General features: G+C 35.6%; 1 protein-coding gene across 1 annotated transcript in view; it reads left to right on the plus strand.

The window, feature by feature from the left end:
- The window catches only part of CNTN5 (contactin 5), a 616,731-nt gene that overhangs the window by 430,241 nt on the left and 165,955 nt on the right, over window positions 1-20,535 (plus strand). The gene's annotated exons all lie outside the window — the stretch shown is intronic.

The following is a 20,535-nucleotide window of genomic DNA, read 5'->3' on the forward strand; positions in this document are numbered from 1 at the left end:
AAGCCTTCAGAAATTGCTCCAAATTCCTATGTCATGGTACTTTTGTTGAATATAAATTTTATCTCCTTTTCAGTAGTAGAGACATGATTTAGTTACTTCCTTTCACTGTATAACTTAGTTTCATAAAACTGCATCATTGCTAAAAGTCAGAATTACCATAAATTCTATGAAATGCCTGTGGATTCCCAAATGAAAACATAGGTATTCCAGAGAGGTTACTTTTTTGCTTTTCAAATTGACACTGCTGCAAAAACCTGTAGACAGCTGGGTACATGCTTATATTTCCGTGCCATACAACACCTGGAGACACCATGCTAGACAGAATAACTTGGTTTTTGGCAGATATATATAGCAGATATAGTGGTATAGCCTATCCTTTTCTTCTCTGGGAAATGAGGTCTGTACTGAGGGGATTTTTCTACTCCAAATTTTAGGTCTGAAGAAAAGTAACATTGCAGATGGAAAATCTGCAGAAAATAAAGTCTTCTCTGAGTTTCTGTTAGAGAAATGTGTTCAGTATCTATTTATACTGCAAGGATTGTTATTACTGTATTACAGTTATCAATGCCATCTCTCTGCTTTTCTCTCTTCTGAGCAAATTCTCTTGTGGTTGCCTCTACAATCTCCTTCTGAGTTTGACACTGCAGTCTATATGATGAAATTGAGTACATGATGTTAAGGCTTGATAGTGATAAGTAAACTGAGAAGGAAAAGATGTAGACAGAAAAAGTGCGTGGTGGTTTCAGCAGTGCAGCTGAATTTCATTTCCCCAAACAAGCTGAGATTGAAAAGATAGATGGACATGAATCAAGAGTAAAACTGTCATACACCATTTAACAGCTGCCATTCCACAAAATGCACCTTTATATATCATCAAAATATTTAGAATTGTTTTCCTGAAATAATGCTTCTGAGTTTTATTTAGTCAGATTTTAACACTACTGTTACACAGATATTGCCTTTGATGGTGAAAACCAATATCCTTCATTTTCATCACTGGGACAGCAAAAACCCTGCTGTGCAAACTACAGTGCTCAGAAACAGCATTCAGTCATTTTAATTTATATTGTTTGAATACCAGTAGGCTATGCCAACAGGAAAATTACTTCCAGAAAAATATTTTTATCCTCTGTTGGCATAATTTTTTCACCATTGCTAAGCCAGAAAAGGGTCTACAGAGTAATGAAGTAATCTACAAAAGCTGAAAAATAGCACTGATATGCACATGTCAGTGTGCATAAGATACTATCATAAGATGCTATCAATGGGAAGGGGACTTGGCCTCCCTTCCTTTTGTTCATTACATAATGCAAGTAATTCAGTTCTTCATCCAAAGGGCTTTCAAGCCCTGGAACAGGCTGCTCAGGGAAGTGGTAGAGTCACAATTCCTGCAGGTATTTGAAAAGTGTGCAGATGTGGCTATTAAGGACATGGATTATTGTGGAACTAGTGCTGGTTTGCTGCTTGGACTTAATGATATTAGAGGTATTTTCCAACCTAAATAAATCCGTGATTCGATCACAGGAAATTTCTTTAGCTTCTTCTTTGTAAAGTACCGGGGACCAGTAAGTCCTTGTGGTACAGCAGTGACCGCTTCGGATGTTTGTCTCTGCCTGGTCATGCGTAGGATGGCCCTGGGACAGCCCGGGCTTCAAAGGACAAGTCTGGACTCTTCAGATTTTCAGTCTTCGAATTGTTTATTATTTCTTATCTACGAAATTTTCCTCCAGCCTGACAGAGGTCTGACCAGCAAGGCAGCCAAGGGCACTCTGACCTCCCACTGGAATGTCATCTACTTTTATACTAAAAACTACGTCCATCATATTTGCCTTTATTTCCCAATACCTTTCACCCATATTAGCAAGTGCGCCTTCACCAAGGACCAATCCCAAAGTGCTAACATCACCACAGAAAATGGAAGACAAGAAGAAGAAACAAGAAGGACAAGACACGCCCTGATCCCTCCATCTTGTCTCCATAACCCCCCTCTACCAAAATCCTAAAATCTATATTTCCACCCTGTAAATACTTCATTCTTACCCCATTCATCCCCAAGTGACTCTCATGTCCTCAAACAGGTGGCACATCCCTTGCAGGGTCAAAATCCAACCACCAGGCGCTTCTGGCAACATTCCAGGATTTCCAAGCCCCCCAAGGGTTGTCTCGATAACTCTGGACATCCAGAGTGATGTGCTGAGTTCCCACACAGCAGTGGGACTGCGAGTGGTATTATTACAATGGCTGGAGTCCTCCTGGAAGGGGGAGAGCTATCTCTACAGGCCTGGTGGTGTTTCAAAAATAAATCATTTTACAAAGCACTGGCAATAAAATACAAGACATTAATGAAAGTTGACTGCCAGATCAGAGTCCATTTGTAAAAAATAATTCTGGACAAAACCTGAAATTCCAGAGTGAAGTGTATGAATTTAATTGTGAAATTAACAACAAATATGAAATGTCCAGGTAAAAAAGTCTTTTGCCAAGCAGAGGTACTTCAAGTATTTGTGTGCAGGAACATCTAAAATTTTTTTTAAGCATTCCATTTTTCAATACTCCATTTAGTTTTTGTGACTGATTTGCAAAGATGGTATTATCTTCTAAATAGCCTTAAGAAATTTTGAACAATGAAATCACTCAGGAGACAAAATTTGAAGTGGATCCTAAGATGTTATAGTGGATACATCTAATCAAAGACTATTCAGAGCATGTTTGCGATGTGTGAACATCTCAAATTAACAAGACCATGAATTATGGGAATGTTTTTGATGATAGAGAATTTTTTGTGGGTGAACACTGCAAGCTTTGCAATATTGACTTGTTCACATTGATCAGCACCTTTAGAAATAATTTTCAATTACTTATCACAGGAGATAAATCCATGATACAATATCAAGCCTAATAATTCTCCACAACCCCGTAAGCAATTTGTCCTTCAACAGAATCCCATTCCTCAATCTCTCCAGTCAATAACTGCATATGAGCTTGCCCAGGAACTTCAACTTGAGCCCTTTTAGACACTGTGGGAAAAGAAAGATGACACAGTGAAAGAACACTGTATTGAGAGAGATATAGTTTTATTAACATGTTTTCAAATGGAAGGTAAAGTAAATACTTTTGATTAAGTAGTACCTACATTCTATTCTTACAGAATACAATTTTAGAAAAAAGTCTGAAAGCCTTTACAAAGCTCACTGACTGAAAAAAATACTACCCTAATTTCTTTTGACAAGATTTTAATCAGAGAGGCAGTTTCATATGCATATAGACTTGATTTCTGTTTATTTATGCTGTGATATATTATCAAGAGGTAATGCATTAAACATGCAAACACACACAAACTTGTGATGTATTTATATTATTAATATAGACTTTCATTAGATTGTTGTCCAAATATTTTACAGAGAAAACAAGGGGGAATGTGGGGTGGCAAGCACACCTGAAATAGATTCTAAATGCTGCCATGCAGATTCAGATGAGAGAATTATCTCTTTAGTTTAATAAATAAGTTTTTTAAGTTATTGTCATCTTTGCTGAGTAATAGCAAGGCAACAGACTATTGGAGATTTTTTGGAGAGACATTATCCACTCCTTCAAAATGGGGAAGGAAAATACTTTCAAGGATAAGATTTTTCTGCCAATTCTTTATGTCAAACAGCCACCAAGAGATTGTCACCTCCTGCTTTTCCTGGACCATTGCTCATAAGAAATGCTGCCTCTTGCTTCCTTGGGAGTGCTGTATCATTTTGATGTGCCTACTCCAGAAACTTTCCCACTAGTGCTGTTTTTGTTGCTAATCCTTAACTTCTCCCCTGTGAAATATATTAAATGTGGATAACTTGATCATTCAAAAACATAACAATTTATCTTTTTTTTTCTTCCATAAACACAATATCTGATTCTTCCCAATTATTTCTTTTCTCCAAGAGGCATTTCCTAGTGAGTTAACTCTTAGTCGTCCTTGTTAAGCAAGAGTTACATTAATTACTGACTGCTTAAATAACAAGCTTTGTTTGATGTTTCCGATTTAAAATGCCTCTACTGCTTTCTTTTCATAAACAGGATTATGGTTTTTCATTGTGGTATTCTAAATGATGTAAATATAGGGTTTTATTCAGCCATTTAATCATCTTAATTACAAGGTTTACCATAGCAAGATTAAAAATGAATGGAAGTTTTCATCCAGATTTACATGTTTCCCTCAGAATTAATACTTTCAGCTGAGCTTTTTAAGGCTTTTATTCAAGGCTTTCAGTATGAGCCTAATGGAGAATGACGATTCCCATTGTTAGAACGAGTAGAGCTCTGATGCACACAGGGGAAGGCAGATGTGAGCTCCATCCTGCCTCAGAGGGATGCTGCCGTCTGGAGGGAGCTCTGCTACATAATCTATCTGCAGCATGTGACATCTGTACAGATGCTAAACTCTAACTTTTTTTTTAATCTCTTTCTAAACGGTAAAGCCGATCTTACAAAGTTTGGAAACTGTGCTGTAAGCTGCATCTTTTATACCTCCCCTTCACTGTTATAAAATTGTACTTTTCATGAGAAAAGTTTCATCAAAGGTGATTAATGCCAGTGCCATGGGGATTACAGACATCCTTGTCTGGATGTCTGCATACTGTGCTGCTAAACAAGCAAGCTGCTAAAAGATTCCTGCCACTGTGCACTAGAAACTTTTGTCCTGTTCTTCTGTTACCTACACAGTTTTCTTGGTCCTCATATTGGAGAAACTCACACAAAATAAAGTTTCTTTAAGTCATTCTAAGCTCCTATTTATGTGTACTTCAGACATAGTCAGACATCCTCCTTGGAAGTAAACACAAACTTATCACTTCTTACTGTTCAGGGTCTGCTAAAGGAACATGAAAGCTGCATTTGCATTAAATCTGCAGGTTTGGATTGCAGCTTCTCTACTAGTTGGAAACCAAGTCCTACTGAAGTCAAACATAGCCTTAGAAGTCCTCTGTTTTGAACACTGCACAAATTATATATAAAAATAATAAGACAGACTGTAAATCAAATCACCTCATTCAGGTAGAGAATGGTTAGTAAATTTCTCCAGGCAAATTAGTTATGATAACAAGATGGTTATATTTGGGCTGGACTGCTCTTAGTGTGCTCATTACCTTGTTTACAGGCAACTGGCTCAGGTAGCTACATGCAGGACACAGCAAATTCTGTTCTGAAGGGGTCCCTGCACCCTCTGGATCTCAATTTACCAAGCTGATTTTGGGAATACAATTCTCAGATGTCTGTCTATATGTAGCTGAGGGTCACAAGGTTTTTTTAAAGTTGTGTTGTTATTTTAAAATTAAGTCCCAGGATCCAGGCACCCAACAGTGGCATTTCAATCCACAACATCAGAAAACTTCTGTCCTAAATCTAGTCATTACCAGTTTCTTCAAAATCACAGGAAGCCTTCAATATCTTAGATTTATGATGCCCCAGCCCTCTCTAGGTATGAGTGGATGCACTTCATCACATTAACCTGTCAGTAGAGGTGAGATTTCTTCCTGATCATGGCTTATACTGTATTAAACAATATCATGTATTGAGCAGTAAGGTAACATCCAGATTCTTTTCTATTATATGGTTGATTTTTCTTTTTTCCAAATCTGAATTTTCAAATTAGCTTTAGCATAAAAAGCTAAATATTTTCCTTCCAGGAGAGGCTAGTATGCTGGTGAAAGTGTTATCTCTCCTTTTGCCTTGAGACCAAGGCAGAATTGCTTTTCTGGCACCTATCAAAGCACTGGAAACTCACAGTTTACCAAAACAGCTGGACAGGGCATGCCTCTAACCACGACTCTCCCATAAGCTAAACAGAGCTTATTAATCACTCAGTACCTTCTCTTAGTTTGTAGAGGTCAATAAGTATGAAGCTGGTGTTGGTAAGTTGAACATTTCACATTCACTGTAAACAATTATCTCTTCCTAACTACTAAAATTGCTGAGAAGGTAAAACTGTCCAATGCTCCAGTATACTTTCCCTTCTACTAACAAAAATGAGGTTGAGAGGAACACTGATGGATTGGGGGTTTTTGTTGTGGTTGTTGTTATTGTATTTTCTCCTTAAAAGTTTATATTCCTGTTAAAATGGAAGCCAAATCCTAGTCTCTTAGACTTCACCAGCTGTTAAACTGCTCTAAGGGATCTAATATGGATCCTATAGAGTACACTATATTATATTATACTAATATACACTATAGAATACTCAGTTGTGTTTTGTTTTTCTCATAATTGCATGCCATAGTTTGTTCTTCACTTGTTTTGATTCCTAGTAGGAGCCTGAAGTGGGAATCAGAAAAAGGCTGCTTAAGAAACAATAGTAGAAAATAATTGCTTACCGTACAGGATGGAAAGATTTATGTAATAAACACTTATTATGTCACATATAAAATACAAGATGACAAGTTTCTCATGTCTACTTTGCATGTCTATAACTTATAAATTATCCAGACAGAATGTTTTAAAACCTCTGTTTGAGAGTTCTGTGTACCAGAGTTAGATCATGAGTCGAAGGGTTCCTGCATTTGCCTATTAGATTTTATTATAGTCTTGTGATGATTTGTCCTCTATGGATAACTTGAATAAACCTTAAATTTTGCTTTTCAGTAATTGGAGAATAAAAAGCATTAGAGGACAGTTCAGAGTATCTTAACATTTATTTTCCTGTCCTAATTCTGCGTTAACTTCATAGGGTTATCTTATCTCTTCACACATCACGTATTTGCTTGGAAGAATCATAAAGGTGTTTCACTCTTGCATCGTTTACTTTGTCACTTTTACTAGACTGCTTTTGAAGCTCTAATGTCTTATAATGATAATACACATGGGTGTTATCCTTAAATAGAACGTCCATGGCCCCTGACATTGCTCAACATAGGAATCTGTGTTCTTTATTTGTGCACCTGATTGATGACCATGCCTGTAGATTTCATTATGGAATGAAAAAATGCAATTAACTTTTTTTCTTCTATGGTCTTTTCATTACTCAATACATGACCAGTAATTTTGCTACTGACTTCCCTGAAGCACATTTTAAGGTTTCCTTCCTCAGTCTTGTTAAAGGCATTCATCTGAGGATATGAAATTTAAGAGTTTGGGGATTATAAAATTTTTTGTAGGGCAGCATTTTAACAAGCTGTATTTGCCAGAGTGGAGTTACTCCCAGTCTGTTGGTGATGTGTTGTTATTAGATTTTAATTGCATTTTAATGATAGCACGTGCCCCAAATTCTAGACAATGTCTTTATAGTAGGTGTATGGATAAACAAGTCTAGATTTTCTCTCTTTTTTTTTTTGGTTGGGTTTCTTGTGTTGTTGTTGTTGGAGTTTTGGTGAGTTTTTCTGAGTTTTGGAATTTTTTTTTTGTTGGTTGGTTGGTTGGCATTTTTGTAATTTGAAATGTCCCTACACCCACTGGATCACTCACAGGAGCTGTTTGTCCCCTCAGGGACTATGAAAACGTAGTGAGAAGAAGATGGTTGACCTTGCCCAATTAAGGCAGCACACAACAATGGATGATGGGGGCAGCCCTGACAGGGCTCTGCTTAAGGGATGTGTGCTGTAGTTTCACAGTCACAGTATTGTCTACATATATTACCCCAGCTGACAGCTCAGGAGAAACAAAGTGAAAGGAGATACCAAGAAAAGAGGGAGGAAGCATGAGACATTAATTAATTTTAAAAATATGTGGAGTGAGTTGGCCCTCAGGCTCATGCACTGTTGCCTCTCAGGCACCAGCTGTACATGACTATTTGTCTACAGCCTGACAAATAAGACAATGATGAAAAGTTTCTGTAGTGAGCAAGATCCTCTTCCCTCAAGACAAGTTACTAGCCAGTTACTGATATGTCCCAACCAATTAGGCATAACTAGCAGAAACCTCTTAGTTTAGGGGTTAAACCAGACAGCATTGGCCTGCCAGGTTTAACAGAAATGGATGCTCAGGGTATCGAATCCACTTTTCCTCAGCTTGTGTTGGAAAGTCCCAACTAAAGTGTTGCACAAATGCTTTCTGTGGCAATGGCTACACAATTTGTAAAACAGCAGCAGCCCAAGGTTCACAGATTTAAGACTGATGTCACACACAGCAGTTACCATCTCAGAGGTGCAGGGCTCCCCCAGACCTGACCCATTCATAGTAACCTTCCCATCAGAACCCATTCACTCTTTATATGCAATGTTTTACTAAGCTGATGCCTGGAAAAATACCATTTCACTAACATGTCAACTAGCTAAATATCAGAAGGCCCATTTTGTTCAAGTTAGAAAATTCCTAATTAATCCTAATTACCTCTCCCTATCACAGAAAAGAATAGAGTGAGAATGCACTCATTAATCTGTGCAACTAAGAAGAAGCCAGAAATACAATGCTGGTCAGACTGCTGAAACAAGAGGAAACAGAGAAAGAAATGAGAAATTATCTATTTCTAAGGTTCTGGATTCTAGCTTTTTATCTCCATGACCATTGTGATGAAATCTTAAAGGATGCCAAAAAACCAGGATGAAAACAGGGGAGTTTTCAGAAAATGCAATTCTCCCCACACTAGGCATAATTAGCTGAATTCAATGGTGATTCTGGTAGAGATGACTACTGCAAATGTTAGGAGACCAGTTTGGATTCAGAGGCAGAAGGCTTTGGACAGAGCTGATCTGAGTTCTGCCAGATCTTATTAACAAGTTTCTCTATATAATAAAGTCATTTATTTTTTATTTTTTAAGTATGAAAGTGAACTTACAACCATTTGAGGTGATTCAAAGCTTAACGAGACATAGATTTTCATAAAGCCCAATTTAATCAGTTCAGGCAGATTGTTCCAAATAAATTAAGTGGTTAGAATGGTTGGGATATCTCATTTGCATTTTTCTTTTTCAAATGGAAAACTAGAAATTGTTTAGAAATACATATATATATATACATATATGGATGTATTATGGGTTTTTTCCTATACTATAAAATTATAAGTGGCATGAAGGCAGCTATAATTTAACATTAAATATGTTAAAGGCAATTGCTTGGATTTTTCAAGGAGAAAATGACTGGATAGGTATAAGCATAATAATGTAAGAGTTCAGACAGCAATCTGATTATAGCCAGATCTGAATCACTGTACAGCAGCACATGTACATTCTATATCTTCTAACAACAAATTATGTTTTCCAGACCAGTAATAGTGAAAAGGTGACTTTTCATGACCAAAATGCCATCTTTTTAACAATTTAATAATTAATATCACTCTTAATTCTGATAATTTGATTACCCATTCTATCTCCCATGTTCTTATGCTCTGTTTCAATACTGTTAAAATCATTGTGATGACTTCTTTAGCCAGTTGATACACTTCCTGTTGTTTTGATGCTACTGCCCCAGAGTGGAACACCTGCAACAAGAAAATTTTACTTAATTTAAAAGTTTATTGAAGCATTAATTTCCATGCTATTTTTCAAAAAGTGAGAAAATGTCCTATAGGAGACTGCAGGGATAAAAATTCAGGAGTAGGAAGAGAGAATGAAAAGAAGGATATAGGTAATACTGATAAAGTATTTGACAGCTTGGCTTTTCCTGCAGAGCCACGAAGTCCTTTAGGAGTTTAGCAAGCTAGTTTCAATCCTGAAGAGTCTATTCTCACCTCTCTCAAATGTGAGAAGAAAGAAGCAATACCTATTTTCCAGAGGATAACAGTGGATGATCTATAAAGAAAATATCAAAGAAAGACTAAAATTGCACTGATTTACAATCCATATCTTGTGATTTTACAAGATCCAGATCTTTTGTGGCCAAGAATCAGAAGGGAAACTTTCCAAATTATATTGAAATTGATAACAAAAGTGACAGTTTTTAAATTAAACCTTTCAGGTGCACAAAATATACTTACGTGCACACAGAGGATTGAATTTCCCAAGCTTATGTAAGTTTAACTAATTAGTATATCTGGACAGTACATCCAAAGGGAGAAGGGTTGTTAACCCACACTTGGACCTGCTCCATTGGAGTTCTTAGGCCTGTATCTTGTAATGCCTCCCAACTTCTGGTGCAAAGCAGGATGTTCTTGTTAGAAATTGCTCCCCTTGAAAAGAAAACCAAACAGAATTTCAAGAGTGTGGCATAATATGTGAGAAAGGATAAGTACCATTCTAAAGTGTCAGAAAGTGCTACAAGCTATACAGCTATATATTAAAAATCTACAAAGCTACAAGTATATGAGAAAGCTAAAAATCTTCAGGCATCATGTCACAATTCTTTCCTACTCCTAAATGAAAATGGATTTGGAAAAACAGAATAAGACTTCTGAAAATTACATACATAGTCAACAGAAAAGAGTGACAGACTGCCTGCTGTTTGCATTATTTTATTAATGATATTTCCTTTAGAATAAACAAAAAGAATAGGAGAGTTGGACAAATACCTTCTTCCATTTGATACCTATGTGCAATGGGACACATCATACCTATTTAAAATGTTTCACTTTGCTATTGCTGAGGGTTTGAGGAGGGAATACATAATCCTGTGATAGTGGTCTAGGCTAAAAATAAGACAATAGAAGGCTACATATTATGTCTCAACAACAATTATGTGACAAGTAGAAGATGGGTGGAAGCAGTTCACTGGGTTTCCAGCAGTGCAGAACAGTGTGCAGAGGGATGCAACCAAGTAATGTCTGTATGTAGAAACAGGTAGGAGTTGCATTCTCAACACTGTTAGACTTTAAATGATTTATTGTTGCTGACGTTATTTGTGGTGATTTATTTGTACAACATGGTTGAACAGCAATATCAGCATTCTGGGGCAATTTGCTAATGTGACATGTTTCTTCCTCTTTGTCTGCACTTTATTTTTTAATTAAGGCGGAAAAAAATCATCTGTCACCATCATTCTTAGTATGTAAAAAATTTCTTTTGAACTATAAAATTGGTTTTATGCTATTCTCTGAGGCATATGTTCCCCAATTCCATTATGTTCAGAAAAATGTAATTGCCAATACATTCCTTGGTACATTTAAGACTAGAAAATACATCAAGAAGGAGGTGAGCACTAGACTTTTAACATCTGGGGGATTATGAAATTTATACTGTTATTTTGTTTGAGTTTTTTACATATTTGACAATCATATTCAGAGGGAGTATGAGAGAATAACTACCTGTCCCTGATGATCACCCACAAAAGTCCTAAGGATTCATTGGCTATAAAGTTTTGTGTGTGTCTTTTGGCATTTCTTGTGGATGTAAAAAGAAATGGTGAGAAGAGGAACAAACATTAGAAATTAAAATAACTATGTGTTAGTGGAGATATCCATTTGACTATGGCTTGATTCAGGACTGCTGGAAAGTCACTTCCTTTTATTGCCTTAGAGTAAGAAATACTATAGGACCAAAGAAGCAGGCCTGAGAAAGATTCATCAATCATATTGTGTTATGCCCATGGTGGAATTCACCAAGCACTGACCTGCAAATAGACCCAGCAAAAACCTTTATATTTATATTAAAACACTTAATATCAAGAGAATATAAAGCAGAGAGGCAGTGGGCTATGTCTTAAGTTCACTGTGTACAGTCATGCAAGGGTAACTCTACAGACTCCAAGAATCTACGTTTTGACAGTACAATTCCTATGACAACAACTACATATATAGAATGGTGAATTCTGCTAAAAAAGAGTGGTTTGAAGTATAAACTAGAGCTCTACTTGCCTTTTATTTCCATTTCTATACCCAGAAGCCTGAATTTAAATCTTGTTAAAGAAATCTTTCTGCTACTATTAATCCTTCCTGGCATTAGGAATCAAGGTGACTGAGGTGTAAAGGGACAAATTTAAATTGCTTCTTTCTTTTAAGAACAAGAAACTGAACTGAAACATATATATAAAGTCCTTGAGAGACTGATACTACTATAATTGAAGTACTAGTGAGCATTTGTAGCCAAATTACAGAATTTGCTTTTCAGAGTTTCTTCTGCTGAAGAAGGAAAATTACATATTTTGCATCTCTCAGCTGAAAAAGAGTTAAGACAGAGCAATATTCTGTAAATTTGGATGATCATCATCCAAACATTACTTCTGTTTTACTGTTTTGAAAAATTTCCTATTTATGCCTTCAAAATGCACTATCTATTGGCATCATTGAAGTAGTCATGAAATGAAATTTCCATGCAAAGCAGTCGTCCCCTTGGGTGTGGGACTCTGGATTCACTACAAGCCACAAAGCTCTGGAGTAGGATTTTTCATCATACTCACCACTGCATCAAACTTAGAGGAGAGCAGAGAGTGCTGCAGTAAGTATCACCAGTGTCATTCAATCATAGAGAAAATCAAGTGTCATAGCACGATCAGAGAACAAGAGAAACCTAAAGTGTGAATGGCAAAAAAAAATTTAAAAATACTTTAAATTCTGTCGAAGGTTTTGCCAGAAAAAATAATTTCCACACATATTCTACACAGTGATGTTTTCCTAGCATTAAACAACATATTCATTATTTTCCAGTGCCACACTTTTCATATGAATGCAACAGTTAGTTAAGAATTACCACAGAATCCTTGTTCATTCCAATTATTAAGAAACAATCAGCTTGTAGATTCAACACATTTCCATCATTAAGAAGATTCTAATAATAATAAGCTATCTAAATCAGAGTTTATCAGTGATGTTTTCTGCATTTTTGCCTTTGACAAATCTTTTATTTCCTGTAGATCAGTGATTACAAATGCATAGGTTTCTTTTAATTGTTAAAATGGTCAGCAGCAGAGGATAAAGAATTCCACATCTGGTCCTCTTGATCATGCTGTGCAGTCAGCTTTTATTCCCTTCAATGCACAGTAAGTTAATTTTAGGTTTATTCTAATAATTTAGTCAATATATTCTTTTACAAAATATGAATTTGAATTCTGGACCCATTACAGAAACTTTGCTCTCTTGGTCAATACAAAGAATTATAAAAATGGGTTAGTTTGACTAGATACACTTTCTTCCAATAATGTTAATTATATCTCACTATTTAAATTAGATATTAATCAAATCTCATATCACCCACTGAACTATTTCATCTAAGATTGAAACAGATAAATTTTTAATTATGTGTATCATCTTGATTACCCTTTCTAATGATAGACCAAATTTAGTTCTTCTCTTTGGAAATTACTAATCATAGAATCATTTAGATTGGAGAAGACCCTTTAAGATCATTGAATCCAGCAAGCCTAAGTGCCATGGCTTTATGTCCTCTAAATACCTGCAAGATTTGTGAATTCATCACTTCTCTAGAAAGCTTGTTCCAATGTTCTACAGCATTTTTGGTGATGGATTTCTAATATCCAATTCAAATTTCCCCTGGCACAACCTGCGGCCATTTCTTCTTATCATTTCAGCTTTTGCTTGAGGGAGGAGACTGACCCCCACCTGGCTGCCATCTCCTTTCAGGTAGTTTTAGAGACTGAGATCTTCCCAAACCTCTCTTTCTCCAGGCTAAACACTCCCAGGCAGGTTCCTCACAGCACTTGTGCTCCAGACCCTTCCCCAGCTCCGCTGCCCTTCCCTGGACACGCTCCAGCCCCTCAATGTCTCTCTGGCACTGAGGGGCCCAGAACTGAGCACAGGATTGGAGCTGTGGCCTCAGCAGTGCTGGGTACAGGGGGACGGTCACTGCCCTGCTCCTGCTGGCTGTGGATTTTTCAGTAGTTTCAATAGTGATTCTCTAGTATTAATTACTTACATTATTTACTTTTTTGCTCTTTATCACCTATTTTTTTCCTACTTTTTGCAGAAAATAACAGTATACAGTGGCATTTGTATTACCTGTTGTGTTATAAACCACAGAACATCAATTTATATGGAGCATACAGGAATTTTCTATATAATCATTGATTTCCATTCCTACCTAAAAAATAAAAGAATATAAATAACAGAGTTGTTGTTTAAAATCTCTTAATTGCTTCAAAAAAATAAATTTCAAACTTTTTATGTAGTTTTTTTCTGCCTTGTCTTGAGAATTTTCTGTTTCCAGTGTTTGTTTTCCTCAAAAAATACTTTCAAATATTATCACAACTTTATTTGTTTCTCCTATCAGGCTCTTCTCCCATAAATTTCTGTGATTTAAATATCTTCTTTATTTACATAAAATAACAATGTTAATTGATAAAATGACCTTAAAGTATGTCTAAACATTTCTTTACATGAGAAAGTTACTGAGAATATATATTAAAATAAATTATATTTTTTGGAAGTGTGTGTATCCTAGAGGAAAGAAAAGCATATTTAGCATTTGAGAATGACCCCTGAAAGAGGTTACAATTACTGCAGAACACAGAATGAAAAGCAAAAATGATCAGTGTATTGGATAAATGGCTCACGAGGAATAACACTAAATTCAGCAAAATTCACATTGCTGTATTTATCAAAGATCAAATATACAAATAAAATAAAAAGGAATAAGTGATTAAATGGCATTTTTCCTTAGAAAAATGCAATTAAAAAAATAACAGAAGACTTAGTAGAATGGATAATTCAGTAGTAGAATTCTAGGACACCCTAAGAGAGCTGCTACCTGTGGAGTATGAGTTACTCTTTTCCCACTGTTCAGTAGTGTTGATGTCCAACTTTGGGTCCTACATTATAAGATGTAGAAAGCAGAGGAGATGAAAACAATAAAATTAAATAAAAGATTAAAAATCAGAACTTCTGAAGAAAAGTTGAAGAGATTTGGCTGATCCAGCCTTGCAAACGAAAGTTTGATATGCACAGGGGTAATAGCATCCCACTGTAGCTGCAAAAGTTTAATATTGCTTTCCAGTAATGTGTTTTCAGTACTTCCAATATGGTATTTGTTAAAGGCAATAAACAGTATTAAAAAATAATATAGATAAATATTAAAAAAACTGTCCAATTATCCAATAAAAATAGGTTATTGTGAAGATCTAAATTTAGGAATATAAATCACTGAACATTCTTTTAGAACGTGCTGAGAATATTTGGTCTTGCCTGAAGGCAGAAGAAGGGCCTGAATAATGTGTGGTTTTGATAACAGTATTTTGACACATTCTGGAACAAGTTTCTTTTTTACTATGAGAATCATACCAATGACAATCAAATACATGTGATAATCCAATATCTTTTCAAAGCTGTATTTTTTGGCGTAAGCTATATGGTCTCTTTAAAGAGTGCATGTATGAGAAATACATTTCATTAGTCTTTATATGCTTCAGTGACTGGCTACATTTCATGAATATTAAAGCACAAATGAGACTACATTGGCTGTCTACACTGGTAACAACAAAATAATATTTGCATCCTCCAGAACAAGATGAATCCTGACAGTACATTTACCTTTTCTAGAATATCTTTAGCTATTTAACTCTGTGAGTGGTTATAAGAAAGAAAATATTTGGAGATTTATCACTGTAATTGAATCTGAAGAAAGACAAACATGTGATTGGTAGAATTGTGTTTCAGATAAGTGAGCAGTAGATACAAAGCCTCCAGAGAAGGAAATAACCAATTTAATTGCTAACTGATAAATCGACAATATCTGTTTACTCCATGTGGGTGTGTTACAATGCAACAAATAAATTATGTTCATTAAATATTTTCTTGGAAGATTATTGAGCACTGATAATAAACCATAGCAGCACAGAGAAATGCACCACAATTATTTATCTGGTTGGCCTGGGAGGATGGAGGAACAACCCATTGTTTTCATTCATTTTAGCTAAAAAGAAGCCTCTTTTCCCTCTTAATGTGAAGTGTTCCCCATTATTAGAGGGTACTGCATATTGCACCCTTATTCTCTGGATAGTGTACCTAATATTGTGAGGGAAAAGTTCAAAGCTGGGCTTAGCATTAAATTAGGCTTTATCTTTTCAGAAGAGGAGATGTAGGCCTATATATATATCCTGACAGTTTATTTCATTCGAACAGTATAGTTATAAATGCTAAGGGAAATCCATCTTGAAAATTTCATTGGTTAGGTATAAATATTTCAATATATTTCATATATATATATATATATTTGAAATTTATACATACATTTAATATAATATATAGTAAATTCAGCCTGTAATATTGAGTTTACTTTTTGCTGCTTTACTTATCAACTAAAACATAGCAATAAAAACTTCTTCAGATTTGCAAAAACTTCCAGATTATCTCAGATTTTGGCTGTCATCAGGCATCAATACCATTTATTCATCAAGTACTGCCATCTTGTGGAATTAGAGTAATCAAAGCAAATTTTAAGTGGATGAAGAGAAATATGTTTTTCCAATGGGATCTCCCACTACACAACAAAATGAAGTCTAGAGCTGGAATTATTTCTTGTACAAATATTATAACTCCACAGAAGTGCAATTATGGCATGGCTATTTTGCGTGCTTTGCCCTTGAATAGGCAAAATTTAGCCATGTTATGGACACTTAGGTTTTCAGTGACCTTAATAGAGTTTATATAACAACCTTCTTGTTATGTCTTCACTTGGACCCAAAATACCACTTAGCTAACAGGGCTGCTGAAAAGGCTGTCCAGAAACCTCATGTTAAAAGGATGAATGGAGCAATTTCTTAAGAGAAAATCCCTGCAGCAAATCTGGAAAACATTCAGGCAGTAACAAACACAGGAGTGAATATTTGGTGTTATCTGAATGCTTCAGCACAGCTCTCTTTACAATACTTCAGGCATTATTTCATACTGACCCACAGTGACAGGAACACTTTTACATTGCCATAGTACTGACATTTTCTGCATCAGAATATCTCCAAAAGCACTAGGAAAAATGCTGATATGTGAGTATTCCAGCTTCATCCATTATGGGAAGTACATCACATTGTGACAGTTTAGGAATTAGTGTTGTTTAGCAGAGAAAACAGAACTACAAAAATCATTTAAGAAATTATAGTAAGCAACATTTCAGGCTATAAATTAATTCTGTCAGGAAATAGATGAGCTCTTCTTACTACTCCATCACAAAATGACCCAGATTTTGACCTATATAGCCTAGTAAAAAGTGTTTAATAAAATATAGAAAGAAATTGGACATTAGGAAGGCTACAATAGGAAGGCTTTCCAAATCATCTTCAGAAAAAAAAGATAAATATTTCCTTAGAGACATCCTTCTGTAAACAAGGTTGGTCATTCATAAAAGGAACTATCAGTTTTGCAGTTACCAAATTACTTATATCATTTTTACACCATTATATATAAGAGAATATAGCAGCAGAAGACTTTTTCAGCCCACCACACATCCATTTACAGCTATTCTACAATACATAATTTCTCCGTCTTTTTATTCTCTTTTTCTGTTTGTGTTGACGCAAAGTATCTGTGTATACTTTATTTTAAGTTGGCAGACAGCTGTAATTTTGAGGAAGGGCTCTGCATCCTCTTTGTCATTTTGTCATTGATGTCACATTAAAAATAAAAAAGGTGGGCATAAAAACAAAAAAAACCTCAGCACATGTTCTGAAAAAAACTCCAAACTTATGTATAATGCAGTGTTTAGTTTTCTCTTTTGTCTTAAACTTATTTTTCCCCATTAAAAGCAAATTGTGTACAGCATGGAAAAAAACATTTACTAAGATTTTTCTCAAAAGCAGATGACTTCATACGGTCCATATCTAAAATAATTACCTTCTGATTTTAAAGTTCTGGTTTGGTTTACTTAGATTTTGGTAGCACTGACTTTTAGCTTAAAAATTTCTTGAAGGTCAACATTATTTATCTATCAGGCTTGAGATGCACCTCTGGAGTACAATATCCCATTGAAAAATAATGTAATGACAGTTGCATTTGTGTTTGGCCAAATGACACTGGTTCTAAAATCTTGTAGCATAAACCATTACAGGAAAATTCAGGCTTGAAGTTCAGTAAAAACTGCAGTGAACAGTGTACAAATAGACCTGGCATCATCCATTTGGTCTTCGGCTTCTTGTTCTCAAATCCTGAAAGTTCACCCAGCAGTTTACCATTTTGTATGAGTAGGATTTCAGATAACATTTAAATACCTTTCTTCTTGTGGTTTACATGCGCTGCTGTGCTGAACTCTTGTGGGACTTGTGACATGTAACTACATCCACTGTTTCAGAATATTTTATTGTGCATGTACAGTATAGATTACACATTTGTCTACAGAGAGACAGCTATGTTTTAAATATTGATTCTCTATTATTGTCTTTTTATTAGTTTGGTTTTTTTCCATGTGTCTTTGCAGTCATGTGGGTATTGGCTTATGCTAAAAACTGACAGTAGAAAAACAAACCAGCAAAACAAAACAAACCCCCAGGTTTTGTACTTGGCCAGCCTTTGCTAGCAATTTTGTTTTTTACAAACTCTAACTTGTAATTTTGCTGGCATACAAAGTAGAAACAGTCAGAGTCCAAGAATGTGAACAGCAATGCATGATTCATCCTCTTCTTGGGCTGCAAATTTAGAAGTGTGAGATATTTGCACAATGGATCAATGTCAAGGTACACCCATTTTCCCTTAATTGCAGTCATTCTGTGAACACTCTTTTGTGAAATCACTTCTGCAAGATAATCCATCTATTTCTGTCAGCTAAAAACTGTGGGGTCCCCAGATCCCAAGCCAGCTGTGGTTGTTTCTGACTGGTCTGCAACATTTTCCTGAGATATTTCCACTGAAACCTATGCATAGTGTATGGACATGACCCTCAAAATTGTATTTAAGAATCTGCTGAACTCATTAACCAGGTTTAACAGGAGAAAAAAAATTCGTGACGTGTCAAAGGGGCTTTTCACCTGCAAAGGAGACCAAGAATTCCAGCTGCATTCTAGATCTGAGCATTCAGATCTTGCATTCTTCAAGTACTTTAAAGGGTATTCCTGGGGTTTTGCTTTCTAGAAATGAAAATTAGGAGCAATTCTTTCAATGTCAGTGGGCTGACAAGAATCAAGAAGTAAACCGCTAGCACTTTCTTCTGGACTTAAGAGTTTGGGCTTCTGGCTGGAATACAGACGCTCTAGGTGTGCATAAAAAAAAAAAAAAAAAAAAAGCCTTAACTACAGCTCTATATCATAAATGGTTTGAGCTTCAGGTTTGGCGGGAGTTCTGTTACTTTTTTTTGTCTCAGTACACTCTGCCAGTACACATTCATCCATCACGCCATTTTTAACAGCAAAAATAATTAAGAAAGTGCCAAAATGACAGTATCCCCCTGGATTCAGCACCGGCACAGACTAAGTATTTTATTTCCTTAGAGGCACAAAAATTTATTGCCTGAAATCTGTTCTTTAGTATTAATTCTAATTAATAAATGAATAATTAATTGTAAGTGGTTTTAGGCTATGAATGGAGAAAATTCTCTTCTGTGTGAACTGCCAGTGAACCCACACTGATAACTGTTTTGGATTTGCTTTGAACTACTTTTAAACCAGAGCAATTAGTGAGACTGATTACTTTCCATTTGAATTGGTAACAGGTCCTCAGTTAAAGCCTGTGTATTTTCCTTGAACTTGTGTATTCATCATCATTTTGTAGAATTTTGTACTGCCATGAATCATTTTTTGCCAGATAAAGCATTATGGTAAAATGTGGTAATAAAATTTTCCAAGATATATTTGGGGCATAATTAGTATTTTGCCTAAAACATAACAGAAGAGGAAGGAAAATCTGAACACTCAGAGAACTCTCTGAGAGATCTTAATTCCTTAGAGTCCTATGTAGCCCCCAGAATTACTAATAAATCTAAAAAATATTTTAGTAAAAAGTCAATGTGTGCAGTTTAAGTCCCCATTTTGAGATTTTGAGACAGTCTTCCCCTCCTGTCAGCTAAGTATGTTCAGTCCTTTAACATAGCATTTTTATATTGATACCACAAGGGTTTTTTAGGAGAGAGTTTTCATCTGATTTAAAAATTAGAGTAAACTTCCTAAAAATTGATTCAGAAGATACTGCATCTTATTAGCACTACGTGCACTGTTTGCTTATATTGGTTGAAAAAGCAGTGATTGTGCCTCTTTGTTCCTTTCTCACCACGGTGTCTGGGGATAGTACAACACAAGGATAGAAAGGACAAATCAGTTGGAATTCCTAATTCTCTCTGTACTGTTACAGTCAAAGTGCACACCTGGCTAAGATGTAGTATGTTTCACACTTCTTACACCAGTTCCTCTCCTATCACTAAAAGGAAACTACATAGCAAAATTTAAATTTTGAGGTGTTTCCTCTCACCCCTTTGATTCTTTCATTTTCAACTAACTTTATATGAAAGTATGAGAGAACCAAACTGACATACTTGAAATTACTGTCTTCCTGTTGCTGCTGAAGATGAGTAGCCACACAAGAAATTTCAGTCTAAAAGCTTGAAATTCGTTATACCAGTGGAGCAGTTTGTGTCTTGGAGCAGTAGTGGGGACTTTATATTCCTGGACTAACTTCAGCTTTTCTCATTTTGAAGCCAGGTTATTGAAGGCTACAGGAGGGAGATTACAGAACAAATAACCTTTCATTGGATATGCCAGTTTAAGTAGTGAGCAGTATTTTTTCCAAGGGTGAAGAAAGAATGAAACAATGTAAAATAAGCTCAAAAGGAGAAC

Source organism: Ammospiza nelsoni, chromosome 2 (assembly GCF_027579445.1).
Source record: "Ammospiza nelsoni isolate bAmmNel1 chromosome 2, bAmmNel1.pri, whole genome shotgun sequence".
NCBI lineage: Eukaryota > Metazoa > Chordata > Aves > Passeriformes > Passerellidae > Ammospiza > Ammospiza nelsoni.